This window comes from Opisthocomus hoazin, chromosome 7 (assembly GCF_030867145.1).
Source record: "Opisthocomus hoazin isolate bOpiHoa1 chromosome 7, bOpiHoa1.hap1, whole genome shotgun sequence".
In the NCBI taxonomy this organism is placed as follows: Eukaryota; Metazoa; Chordata; class Aves; order Opisthocomiformes; family Opisthocomidae; genus Opisthocomus; species Opisthocomus hoazin.
This window is the reverse complement of record NC_134420.1, coordinates 66,261,228-66,274,843: the sequence shown is the minus strand read 5'-3', so window position 1 is coordinate 66,274,843 and position 13,616 is coordinate 66,261,228. Positions and strand designations below refer to the sequence as shown.

General features: G+C 47.4%; 1 long non-coding RNA gene across 1 annotated transcript in view; it reads left to right on the top strand.

Annotated features, from left to right (window-relative positions):
• LOC142362005 (uncharacterized) overlaps positions 1 to 11,459 on the top strand; it is a 35,816-nt gene extending 24,357 nt beyond the window's left edge. The window contains exon 3 of the long non-coding RNA XR_012764585.1: positions 9,428 to 11,459. This is a non-coding gene — a long non-coding RNA (uncharacterized LOC142362005). The remainder of the gene's footprint in view (positions 1 to 9,427) is intronic.
• Positions 11,460 to 13,616: the final 2,157 nt, after the last annotated feature.

Genomic DNA, 13,616 nt, shown 5'->3' with positions numbered 1-13,616 from the left:
TAAACACATGACTCATGGATGAAGTGGTTTTAGCAGAGGGCTAGTAATGCACAAGCAATAAAATGGGAGCTACTAGCACAACCTTTCCTGTTAACCACATACCAGGCTCGCTCGGCTTTCCAAGGAGAAGAGACCAGGGAGGGGAAGGAGGGATCTGCCGAGGAGCCGTGGCAAGGTCCGTACCAAAGTGCTACCCTAGAGGTGAAAGATGAGAAACTCCCTTCATAACCCGGCGGGGTCTGGATGCATATGAGAGCTGCAACGAGCAATACAAAATAAATCGGGGGCAGAGACGGGGGGCAGTGCTGGAGTGAAAAGCCCACAGCCTGGCAAGAGGGCTGGGTAGTGCTGGGGAAGCGCAGCTGCCTGCTCGGCGTCGGTGCAGGACGGGTGGATCAGTTCCCCAGGATGCACAAGATGGGGCTTTCCCAGGTGGGCTTTGCTTGGTTTGCCTCTCCAGAAAAGAAAATTTGTGTCAGGGCAGGTATCCGGATCTGCTCGCTGCGCGCTGCTGTTCTGGAGCAGCGCTGCCGTCTCTGCCATCAGGAAAGCTGATGGTGTGGGTTGCTTTAATAAACGCTTTTGGCAAGCAGCCCCTTAACGGGATCTTTTGCCTCTGGAGGATGTGACGCGTGGTAACAGCCTGTCTGCAGAAACATTTGCCTGTCTGTCTGCAGAAATGGGCCAAACGTGGAGTTTTCTCCTCATTGACACACGAAAGAAATGGTGTGTTTTTAACTAAAAAACTCACTTACTTTCGCAGAGGGCAGACACAGTGCCATCAGCCGCTGGGGAGGAGATTTTCTGCCAGGCTGCCATAGAGTAGCTGCTCTGCCTCTGCTTACACTCGTGGAATATACTTTGTGCGTCCCAATGCATGGATTTACTGAAGTTTGGCACTTATGGAAAGCCACTGGATATTAAAAAAAAAGCACTGGGATTAAAACAGTGAAAATGTACAACATTAATAGCAGCACTGATTTTTAAAAGAGTTAACATATGTAGAAAATATAGCTGACCGCCTTTCATAACTGTTTAAAAGATGAATGGTATTTTGGGGCAAAATACTGCTCTCTGTGACAGGCGGGGAGGGAGCATCTGAGGCAGAGGGACTCAATGACATAAATTTGTCTTCCTGTGTGTTTTGGAACATGATTTATTTGTGTTCATTGAAATGACAGCTTTTCTGGTAATTTCTTCTTTTCCCAGCAAAGAAGCCTTAATCTCCTTACTGGAAATTTTACTATTTATGCAGAAAATCCTGCCTCTGAGATTGCTTGAGATCATGAGTTATGTAACCCAAACAGATGGAGTTGGAAATTCTTTTTTTTTGTATGTCAATTCATATTATAATCCCAACAGCCTGCAATCATTTGTCAGCTCATTTGTAACATAGAAACAATAGACGGAGGATTTTAAATATGCATTTAATATACACTTGCATAAGAACACTTATGACAGCGACAAGACTGTCACTAAATACCAATAATAGTAATAACACTTATTATGGACTTTCCTCATTCTTATGAGCAGAAGGACTCTGTGTGATACACATAATAATATGTACATGATATTATGACCATCACCCTGCAAAGACATGTATGCGGTTGTATTTACACATTGGATAGATGTGGTTATCTGCAGCGCTGGTATGAAGTTAAATCTGAGAGTACCTAGGAGATCAAACTGGTGAATAAGTGGGAAGGAGGAGCTACAGGAGAGCTGGAGAGAAGCAGGCCAGGGCAGGGCAATCAGTGCGAGGAACCTGAGTAATGCTGCCCAGTTCAACTCTTGAGTAATGTGAAGTCTTGTAGTGATGAATCATCCATCCAGCTCCCAGATGATCACGTGCACACATTGTAGAAGCTAATGTGTAATATACAATACCTAGTTTTAAAATTCACATTAGCTTAATAGTCCGTCTGCTAACACAAGCAGGCAGATAAAATCCTAAAAGGCTCAATTACACTTGCAGAGGTTTTATCCTTTTTTGTTACTAATGTGGCAGTTCTTCTTTCATACAAGTTTAAGCTAAGGTGTATCAGAACCACAGGGAAAAGCTGGAAAAAGAGGATGAAAAAGGATGGGAGGGAAAGGTAGCAAGCAAAGGTTATTCCAACATAAAATTAATATAAATGGAGTATCTAGGTGCTCTTAAAACTGGAGGGGGCTTGATCAGATGAATTTGGGACAAAGAAGAGAAACAAAGAATCATCTGAACCCAAATCTAATTTTCTATGTAGCTGAAGTTCAACCAGGGCTAAAAAAAAGCCACCAAGTTTAAATATGGTATTAGTCCAACAACTTTATATACTTTTATTCCATTCTGTGGGAATTCCCCATGTGACACGCTTGCATATTTGGACCCAAAGTGTAATCTAAGGCTCAAACCACAGCAAGGAGCTTTGCTAGAGGAGAACTTTCAAGAAAACCTCAGAAAGCCAAGGCAGAACTCCTGGTATGATGCCATACTTTCTGCAAAAGCAAAACCAAACCAGATGCACGATGTGGCTGCCAAGGCTGGGTTCAGGGGTCTGTGCACGGAGCTTGACCCCCATGGACGTGGCAGTGTGTTGTGTTTAGCTGTTACTGCACAACCACCACTTCATTCCAGCACGCAGCCCTATTACACTGGGGTTTTCCCTCAAGGGGTGTAGGGTGGCTGGATCAGGCTCTGGTCCAGGGAACGTAACGGAGACCTCAAGATCTGCTCTGTCTCCAGCGCCTCTGCTACCCTTCCACACATTCATGGTGGCAGTTTCTTCTCTTTTTTGGGGCCGTTGTGGTGTTTGCCTGCTGGGTTGTGATTCCTGAGGGCATGCCCGAGTGGGATGCTCTCAGTGAGAGCTCACCTCCGTGCCACGACCAGGGATGACAGCAACAGCCCAGGCTCTGTCGCGAGACAAAACCTTACGTCTTAGTCCCATCTTTCATTTTGCTAGAACCTGAACAGTTCCTCTGGCAAATGCTTTCAGGGGACCAACCTAGAAAACTGAACCAGAGAGCTGCTCACAGCCAAGTGCTGCACCATCAGCGCTTGTCAGGTCTCACCACCAACATCAGATCTTCCACTAAGAATATTTCTAGACAGGACAATAAAAACCAAGTCAGCGGGAGTTAAGTATTTGAATCCAGATGTAGTTATGACCTCTAAACTCCCTCACCCCCTCATCCCCTCAAAGTTCAATTTTTTTCCTCTCATATTTAAGACTACAGAGAGAACAAGAGATTTTAATGAAGCATCAAGTGATGGAAGTTGTAACAAAGATGGTCTCGCAGTAGAAGTAATGCAGTCTTTCAAAGACAGCCCGAATTTTAGCCAGGGACTTGCCATTTCTTACATGCAATGCTATGCAACACCTTGACCTCCTTTCTTCTGGATAGGGAGCTTTACCTGCTTGGTACTACTAACATGAGAAGAATTATCAGGGGCTTTTAATTCTTTCTGGATCTTGGCCAGCTATTAATTTAGTCAGATGCTTTTCTACTGGCCAACACTTCAAAGATCCCATTTTTTCTTTCACAAGGAAGGAAATGAGCTTCTGCTCCTGCTTGTAAATATATGTAAATGCTTAACGGAGCAGGATTTTGCTCAGGCTTATAAAGCGTGCTTTCTTTAGAATAGCTTTTCCCTGGATGATGTAATTTACTTGACTGGGTATTTTCTACTCTTGCACAACTGTGTTAGTCGATCTAAGAAGATTAATCTAAGCACCAACCTGGCACTCGCTCTGCCAAACAGTTATTCAGTGCCCTGCAAAAAAGGATTGTTATTTTAGGGAGGCAAAAGGATCACTTCTCTGTGCCCAAGAGGACTTTCAGATGGATATTAGTCTGTTTGTGTGTAAATAGGTCTAAAAGCCCGAAGGACCGACAGGCTGGGTGAGCCGGACACTGTATTAGCAGTTACATAACAGAAACAGCACCAAGAGGAGAAAAAAATGCTGGGTTTTCTGCATTGTTACAAAGGCAGTCCAGAGTCAGATGATCTATAGGGTATAGAGGTGATGTTAAAGGCAGCATCCACAGCACTGGCTATGCTTCAGCCCCTACAGAGCTCTCGATATTGGAGTCTGGGTTTTTGGGGACAGGGGGAAAAAAGAGGGATAGGAGAAATAAGGAGGTTTATTTTTAGTAGAAATTACTCTCAGGCAGCGGAAAGATGATAGACTGATAGCTTTTGGGAAACATTTTGTTTAAACCTAAAGCACAGACTGCAGGAAGCGGATTCAAACCATCTCCGTAATGCACTCCAAAATGCTTCAACATCACTCGGTCAGTCTGCCCTTAAGGGTGAGGTAATTATGGCTGTGCTGTCTGGATGAGGGATTTTTTGGTTCACTGATCAAAAATTTATGTTAATTCAACTTGAAATGAAAATTTCACTCCTCATTTTGTTGGGGTTTTGGGGAAGTCAACATTTTCCCTTTCTTCACTCAAATTTATTAACGCAATTCAGGCAATATTCAAGAAAACACAATTTTTCGTTAGGACTAAGGAGATACTAGGGGAAAAGAATCACCATGAATATTTTTGCCATTGTATTTACTTCCTAAATTCAGCTCAGATACTTGGTCACTCCAAAACAGCAGGCTCCTACGGTGAAATTTCTTCCTGGGCCTCTAGTGCTCTCTAAATTAATATTAAATTCCTCCATATTTCTGCCTATTAAAGATATAGATTTGGTACATCCAATCACATCTCCCTCTTGTGGTTACTTCCCAGGACTAAACCAACCTGCTATTTACTCGGCATTATATGGGATTATATAGGTTGCCTCTTTCGCTAGCCCTTCGTTTCCCAGCCCGAAGCCCTGCTGGTGACAGTACGTGGGTGTTCGAGAGGCTACACCACCATTCCTTGCCTTCTGCTTCCCAACAAGGTGTCACCAACTGCACCTCTGGGCTCAGGGACACCGACAGCAAACCGGAGGGTCCCGCCAGCCCCACGCCAACCAGCTCATCTGTTAGACAAGCCAAGAGAGATGTTAGCGAAGAAAATGCTTCTGTATCTGCAGGATGGGCAGCTGAACTAATCCCCTGACTGGACAATCCTGATGAGACATGGGTTTTATGAGAAGTTTTGCCCTCCAGAGCTCTTGCAGAGATTTCCCCCTAAATAACAGCGTTTTGCTTGTCCCCACTTGGGTTTTACAAATAGCTGCCCTTATAACTATATTTATCCTCCTGCTAACGGTTTCACAGCAAATGATATTTCATTTTGATGAGAGAGCTTTTGAGCAGAAGCCAAATCGCTCCAGGCAAAGCAGATTTTGTTTTCCTACAGTTTAATCAGTAGGAAATTAAGAGGCCACTGTTGTGCCGCCACAGACATGGAGGCGAGCAGCCACCTTTGCTCAGCTGAGTTTTTCCTTTCCCTCACTCCCTAGGACATGATCGGGAGTCAGAAGTCACACTGTCTGACACAAATCCGACAGTCCCAATCCTCAGCCTGTGCAAATCAGCGTCACTCCACCGGGTGAACTGCAGATTTACAGCCTTCATCAGTTGACAGGTACGCAGCATCCACCACAGAACAGTCTCCACGAACTTGTTAAGAAGTCAATTTTACCTTTTAAGAGGAACTCAAGGACATAATTCAAATTCTTGTTCATGCCCTTGCATCAAGAGGAAGGCTCCTAACAGCTTCTGGCAGCTGGTCAGACAGTAAGAAAAACTACTGAATTTTTTTTTTTTGTCATACTGTCTGAAAGGGTCAAGGCTGGCTGCTCCGAGGGAAGGTGTTTCTACGCAAGCGTTCAAGTGACACGCTGTTTGAAGGGGTGACTCAGCCCCTGAAATATGTATCTTCTATCACACATTTCAAACTCTGTAAAAAACAAGTTCAGGGGACTTCAGTCTGCTTATTCCATGGTGGAATTCAGCTCAAATTCTCCATCTAATAGACGTTTACCTTACAGGTTATAGCTGACGTCAAACTGTACAGATTAAATGCTTTCTGAGGGGTATGTGCTTTGTGTAGGAAATAAAATAACTGTGTTGCTTTGAAAGGACCCAGCATCGTTGTCCAGGTGATGGTTTTCCAGCACATGCCTGAATGACGATGAGGGACCTGAAAATCCCTCAAAGATTTGTCCCCATAAAGTCTCACTTTACAGCAAAAGACGACTTATACACCAAGTGCCCTATCCTCGGGAGCGAAAACTCCTCACGGGAACCTCAGGCTCCTTCTGGGGGAGCTTCATGCCCATCAGTATGGAGGAACGCTGCCAGCAGCCACTGAGCCCTGCGGCCAGCAAGGCTTTAGTGCTCGGTCTTTTACATGGGGTCATCTGAGGTGAAGAGCAACGGGGGGGGGCACGTTAGCTCCTTCTGCCTGCTTCTAATCAGCATCAAACCAAAACTCGTTGCAGCTCTGGCCTGCCCCCCCCTACTTAAGCCCTGGGAGAATTTCCCACCTGCTTTGCCGCGTTTTTAAGGGGAGACATCTGCAAACTCCAGCTCTCGCCCTGGCTGTCTTCGAGCCGGCTCAGCTGGCTGCAACCCATCAGGCTGGAGCCAGGAGGGAGGGAGCAGCCCGGAGATGCCCATGCCGGCCGGGCACAGGTCGGATGCAAATAAACCCTGTTGAGATGCAGGGCCCAGTCTGCAGCACTGCGCAAACCCAGCTGACCCCAAACGGGTCAGCCATGTGCTGCCAGCGGTCCCCTCTGCAGCATCCAGAGCCCATGGAGTGCACTTGGTAGGGAAGGAGCATCTTCCGACACTGACTCAACATTCAGTGGCTTTCCCGGGAAGGCAGCCGCCGATAGCTGGTCGTAGGAGAGGAAATGGGAGGGTGGTTCCGTGTGGAAAACCCTGTCACCTTTCTACAGCTTTCCTCATCTCAAGAGTCCGAATTTTATCATATTGCTGGCAGGAACTAGTCAAAGGTTCCTTAATTCGCCTGTGGTCTCAGGCAGTTCCTGCGCTGACTGCTAGATGGGTCTGGGCGATACCACAGGGCTCATTTTGTCAAGCGGAAAAAGTTTTCATGTAAACCACAGCTAAACCGTGTGTTGGCCTGGCTGCCAGGAGGGCTGGGGGGGAGAGGGGAGGTGAGACGGGGCAGGCGTGCCAGACAGGGTTCGTTTGTGCAATGTCCTGACTGGAAGCGACAACCTCTAGATCAGCTGGTTGCAGCAGGTCTCACCTCTGAAGCGCTTCTCTGCTCCTGACTCCTTGTGCTCCCGGCGCCTCGTGCCACAGCTGGTGGCAGGAGGATGGGAACTGCTTCTCGGAGAAAAGCCTCTCAGCATCTGAAAGGACCAGTCTGGGTTTTGCCCACCACATTCTGCCATGCAGCTCTTGGCCAGTGTAGCTGAGGTTTTTCTCTTTTTTCTCAGCCTGAAGTATCACAAAACCCTTTTTTTGTAGCATCCCCCCATCCTCCCGCTTCCATGAGCCGTGCCTCGGGTACCACCACGGCAGCATCTCCACCTCACCCTGCTGCCTGCACCGGCGCTCCCAGCCACGGCCCTGGGGGACCGAGGGTCGGAATAGGACTTTTCATCTGCTTCATACCAATAGCAGAGACTCAGTTAAAGCTTTTAATCACTTGCTAAAATTATTGTTAAATTAGGTAGTTAACTCAGCTGTTTACTCAGCTGAGAAACCTGCTTTTCAGCCTGAACACCTAGCTGCATGCCCTCATGTTTGGGCCAAACCCCAAGGAAAGCCAAGCTACAGTTAGAAGGGGATCCACAATCAGAGGCTTGGGGACTTCTCCTTGCTGCTCCCCTCCTCAGGGCTGTGCCCCCCATCCTTACTCAGTTCCACCCCCCGCCTGCTGCGCATCCCTTCGTAGGGACGGCTCACAGAGGTGGCGGATCCCACCTCCTCCCGCTCCCAGCCCCCAGCACACCGCCCTCCGCCCCCCGCAATCCTCCCGCCGCCATCAATATGTATCACGCAGCTTGGGGCTTTTCCTTATGCACAGGGGTGCCCCTGAATATACATCTGCGTCTGCTGTTGCGCATAAAAAAGCAGTGGTATAGAAGTATGTGCACACATGTGAATATAGTCGTATATTACAGGGAAATGTTTCTCCCACAAGTGTCCAGAAAAGACTGATCGGGGACTGCCTGTTGCTGATTTTTCTCATCTTTACTCCCATACATGCAGCAGAGGCTTTCACAGGCAATAACAACTGGAAATAGATTTCTGAAGAAGTTTTAATTAAGAATATTTTCCTCTGCTTAGGCAGGCATTTGACAGTATAATTCTTAAATACAAGTTATTGCTATTAAATTTAATACCTGTGAAGGATTACATGTCTGCTTCATTGCAAGTCTGGCAGGATTAGGAGAGTAGTGTCTGCTTAGTGTTTTTAGAACATCAAACACTAACAAAGCCCCAAGCAAGAAACCTTTTCTAAGGGCTGCACAATGCCAAGGGTCCGGGGAATTGCATCGTGCCAGGAAAGATGATGGCATGCCCTGTGAGGAGCTCTGCATTTCAGCTGCCGAAGCACAGGGTGACAGAGACGCAGCCGCTGCAGAAATCCCCTCTGCACCCAAATACTCCCAATTCTGCTCCCGGCAGCGCAGAACTGCTGGCTTCAATGCAGGCAGCCGGCCGGGGGAGTGAGAGCTCGCATCCCTCCTCCGTGGGAGGAAGAATTCTATGATTTGGGATTTAAAGAGTATTTGCAATTTTCACATCACAAATACTTGTTTGTGATGATATCCTTCTTTCTCAGATACACATGTGGAATGATAGTTCCCCCAGGCCTGAAACTATGGATTTGTAGCAGGGATGTTAAATCCTCGTTAGAGCAGGAGGTGCAGCCCGGAATAGGATGACCCAGGCTGGCTCGGACCCTCCTGGCATGGCAAGGAGATCGGCACAAAGCCCTTTAAAGGATCTGTCTTTTTAAAATGATCCTCTGTTTCTTAAAAGAGGCTGAAAGTCAATATTGTTTGCTGTAATTAGTGGCTTCTCCAGCTCAGGCACCAGCCTTAGGCAAATCCACCCCAAAAATCCCCTCGAATAACCACCACCACTTTGATGGTAGCGTATGAGGTGACTTGCCTTGCGTTGCAGTAAATTGGCATGTGGGAAGAGCAAACCAGCCTCGCGGCTTCCCCACTCCCTCCAGAAAGCTCCCGGAAAGCTCCCACGCAGGCGTGGGATCCTCTGCCCTCCGTCTTCAAGGAAACTGGGACTGTGCCCTGCAAGTCGGAGCCAGTCATCGCCAGGCTCTGAAGTGCTTGTAAGCACCACTATAGGTGCAACGCAGGGGCAGGGAAGCATATTTTTGATTCAGCTGCTATTAAGGTGACTCTGGCATCCACAGAGATGAATTAGCTCTGGCTATTCCCAGGCTTAAGGGTTTGGCACAAGAATCTGCAGGAAAAAAACACTTGAGCTACAGCAATGGGGTTTTTTAAAATATTATTATTATTGTTGTGTTTTCCTTTTTACAGCTAATGAGTATTTTCCCCCAGGGAAGGGAGCACATGTGGTAGGAAGGCTGCGGGCGCCGGAGGCAGGGCCGATCTGCAAACAGTGAAAGACAGCAAAGCATCGCCTCCCGACAGGACATGGAGAGGGTTCACCCATCTCCAGCAAGATGCGATGGCCAGGAACCCCCAGAAAGCTCATTTTTTTTGCTACAAAGGGGAAAGAAGAGATTAGAAAACAAAAATTACTCTGAAGAGTTGCCTTCAAAACTTCAGCAGCAGATTTAAATGTAATCTTCAATTACTTCTTCACCTCCACAGCTCAGCTCGAATTCCTCATAACTGTTTCCTTCACATCAAAGACACAGAAACTTGAAATAAAAATAATAATCAAAGCAGCAAACAAATCATGAAGGAAAAAGGGCTTCTTAAAGCAGCGAGCGAGCCAGGTGTCTCTTCATTTGCCTAAGGAGAGCCCAAAGACAGAGCCTTGCAGTTGCTTACTAAAAGATGGGGTCACACGGGAAGGCTCTTGGCTAAATCCTCCACCCCAAAAGCCGCAGCTGTGCTCAGGCGAGGGAGTTTCAAAGCCTTGCGTCCAAACCGAGCTACTTGCACTGGAAAAGAGCTGGGGCATGGGAGAGATGCTGGCCAGCCCCGGGGGCAGCGGGGCAGAGCATTTGCCAGGGGCTGGAAAGGGGTCAGAGACCTCACCAGGGGCTCCCAGAGGCCAAAGCTCACCGCGATTACCCAGCCCTAATTAGCCTGATGGGAAACATGACTTTTCATGAACAGAGGCTGGGGTGGAGGAATGTCACCATATCACAGCTTCAGTGATACCGGTTTGAATCATCAGCTCAAAACGAGATAACAGCATTGGCCAAGAATAAATATTTCCATCCTCGGCGCAGGTTTGTCATCATCAGAGCGAGCGCGGGAGGACCCACGGGCATCTCATATGGGGCACAGCAGCTTTTTGCAGATGGCCTGGCAGCCAGTGGACCTCTGAGCTACACTCCGCATTTGTAGGCAATTCATTATCCAGCCCGCAGTAGTAAATGCCGCGCAGCGTATACGCGCCCAACACAAGACTGATTGCTCTGGCAGCGACTGGTGCACTCCTGGGAAGTTTCCTTTGCATTAAGTGCTTTTGACACTAATGTTGGTGCCTAAGCAAACACACCAGGATGACTAAAACACGTGGGCTGTTAGGAATTGCAGAGCACACACACTGGAAATGCAGCAGCAGACCCAGAGCAAGAGAAAAGCAATGTGCCTTTGTCTTAAAGGCCGGCCCTTGGTCTCTCCTGCCTTTGTGTGGCTGTAAGTTGGGTTTGGTAAGGTGCCCACGGGTGAGGCGATCCTTCCTCATGCCACTTCAGTGCTATTTATGAAGCAGACCTCAATATTCTGCATTAAAAAGTCGCATGCTTGGATTATGCTCACGAGAAGAGTAATTGCATTTGACCGTGCTCTTTACAGATATGGGAAGTAAACCCACAGCCTGCACTTGGTAGAGTTACGGCGTTGTAAGGACAGCTGAAATGAGAAGAAATTCAGGTTCATTACCCACAGTACTTGGCGCTGCTGCACAGCACTAAAGGTTTTGTTGCACAGATCTGCAGCCCAGATATTCCCGTTTGGAAGAACCCGAGATTCAGGGGATTATAAAGGATGCGTGGGAGTATTAGGCAGTCCTCCATGCTGAAGATGAAAAAGACTCTCATAGAAATACTTAATGGCCTTTGAAACAAGAATAAAGCACGCGGGATATTTTTAGAAGCCCGCCTGCACTTGCCAACACCTGCATCTGCTGATGGCAGAGGCTCCCAAGTGTCGACACCCGGCACCTCTCATTGCCACACTGCTGGAGGTTTATAGAAGATTATCTATCTGCTACAGCCAGAAGAAAAGGGGGAGCGTGAAACACACGTGCATGGCTGAAGCAGGGAGCGTACCCCAACTAAAGCATCCCTGAAAAATCACCTCTGGAAAACGTCAGAGACCTTGGTTCCCCTTCTGCAAACAAGGACTATGTCTGTGCTCCGAAGATGCCATCCGGGCTCACCGGAGGCTGCATGGTGGGAACATCCCATAGTTCATGAGAAGGACCAAGGTGGGACTTGCTCAGCAAACCTCTGACAGATCCCTCCTTTGCCCACCTCTTCTCTTGGTTAGGGACATGGTATCTCCAACCAGGTCAGCTGTTTTGGACTTCTTTCTGGAAAGCCAAATGGTGGCTGCCGCCCAACGGCACCAGCACTACTCAGTTGTGGAAATGCAGAAGTGATGCGAGTTCAAATTTCTTTGGAACTCACACTTCAAAGCAGCATAAAAATACAGACTGGTTCAGTGTTTTGCATGTTTACCTACCACTCCAAAGAACGATTAGAAGCAGGCTGATAAGTGGGGGTTTGTAATTATCCTGTGTGTTTTTCCTTTCACCCCATTTGCCATTAGTTTCCTTAAAAATAGATACACACACTCTGGAACGAAGCATTTTCCCATGAAAGATTACCAATGCCAGATTGTGTAAGTTCTTAGGAAATTACTTGTTATTACTTCTTTAGGTTTTGATATTAAAAATTTGTAGTGTCTGAATTTTCCAGCAAGAGAAACTTAATCTTATTGTATAAGAATTATCCCAGGCCAGTAATAACATTTCTGAAGGAACCAGTCATGGAAAACATGTTTCTCAGAACTGTTCTCAGGACAACAAATATCCTAGGAAAATCTAAAACTCAAAAAAAAAAAAAAAAAGGAAAACTGAAACCGAGGGGTCAGGATAGGGGGCCAGCTGGAACTGCTGTGCAAGGGTGGTACATGGGAATTCAGCCTCTTGCTGCTGCTAATAAGAGGGTTTTTCTCCTTCACCAGGACAGCTAGCTGTTGGGTTTTAGATTACAAAGGGCCATCTCACGTGGGAAGAACAACAATAAAACTCATTTTATAGTAGACGTGCCACAGAAATCCACACACCCCTATCCATCTCCCCTCGGGCTCAGTGTGGAAGTCCCGGATGGTTTTCTCTGCACGGTTTCCGCTCCAGCCCTGAGCAGGGCTTTGGCGGAGAAGCCACCTCTCCATCCCAGTGCCTCCTGCTCCAGCCAAGTGGGCGAGGTGGTCCTCTGCAATTCCCTCTCTAGAAAGCTAAGGGGACACGTCAGCTTAGCCCTTTGGGGTGCTCTGGTTTTAGGGGTGCAGCCAGGCATGTCCCTCACCTTCCAGCCTCCATTCAGGCTGGCTGCTCCCCGCTGTGGTGGGCAGGAGCCTGGGCTCCTGCCCCCAGGACCTCCCCTTGCTTGCTAAGCACAGCGGCAGGGACAGAGCCATACATGGAAAATATATTTTGCTGACAGCGCCATATCTGTCAATTCTCCTATTAAAAGACGAGACAAGAGTTTTGTCTTTGCTAAGGCTTGTGTGCACAGTAAAAGCCCTTCTATCAACAGGCACCAAGGAAACGAGCTGGCTGGAAACCAGCTAAACTGTACAAGATCCTATCTACCATCTCTCAGCCTGTTGGACTATTGCCCGCTGGCGCTGAGGGCATTCAGCTGGAGCAGGGTCTGGGACTGGGGTAAGGGAAGAAAGGAGCCACACCGCCCTCGAGCCCTCTCCCGCGTCCGCCTTTGCATCTGCCATCCTGCCGCGCTCTGTACTCGCTGGGCTCCCTTCCACGGAGGGAGGGCATCCTGCCTTTCCATTAGGGCACTCTGAAGATCCAGAAAAAGTTCAGAAAAAGGCTGGACAGGGAGAGAAAAAAGAAGGAAAAAAAAAAAAAAAGGGTATTTCAGTCCTACCAAGGACTGTGAAGAGCAGCATCAACTTGATAAACAGTACTCACTAGTAGCAGCAATGATTTGTTGTGGAAACAGATTAATTTGGAGCCAGTCTGACATAGATCTTTATTTTCTTCTGTATTTATTGTCACTGCTCAGAGTCTTTCACTGTGATCTAAGGGCACGTTGCAGAGCTGAGCACTGCAATAAGCATGGTAGTCTTGGATTATTCACTTACTGAGCCAACGGGGAGGATCTTTGTAACAGGAGGCCAAAGGCAATTCCGACCCCATTCTGAAAAGCTGCATTTCATTCAGGCATCCTTTGAGGATCAGAGTTTCTCCATCATCTGAAGCTATTGCCTTAATCTAAATTGTTGGTTCAATTGCTTTCCATGAATTTAGCACTTAAAGGGATTAGGGCAAAAAAGC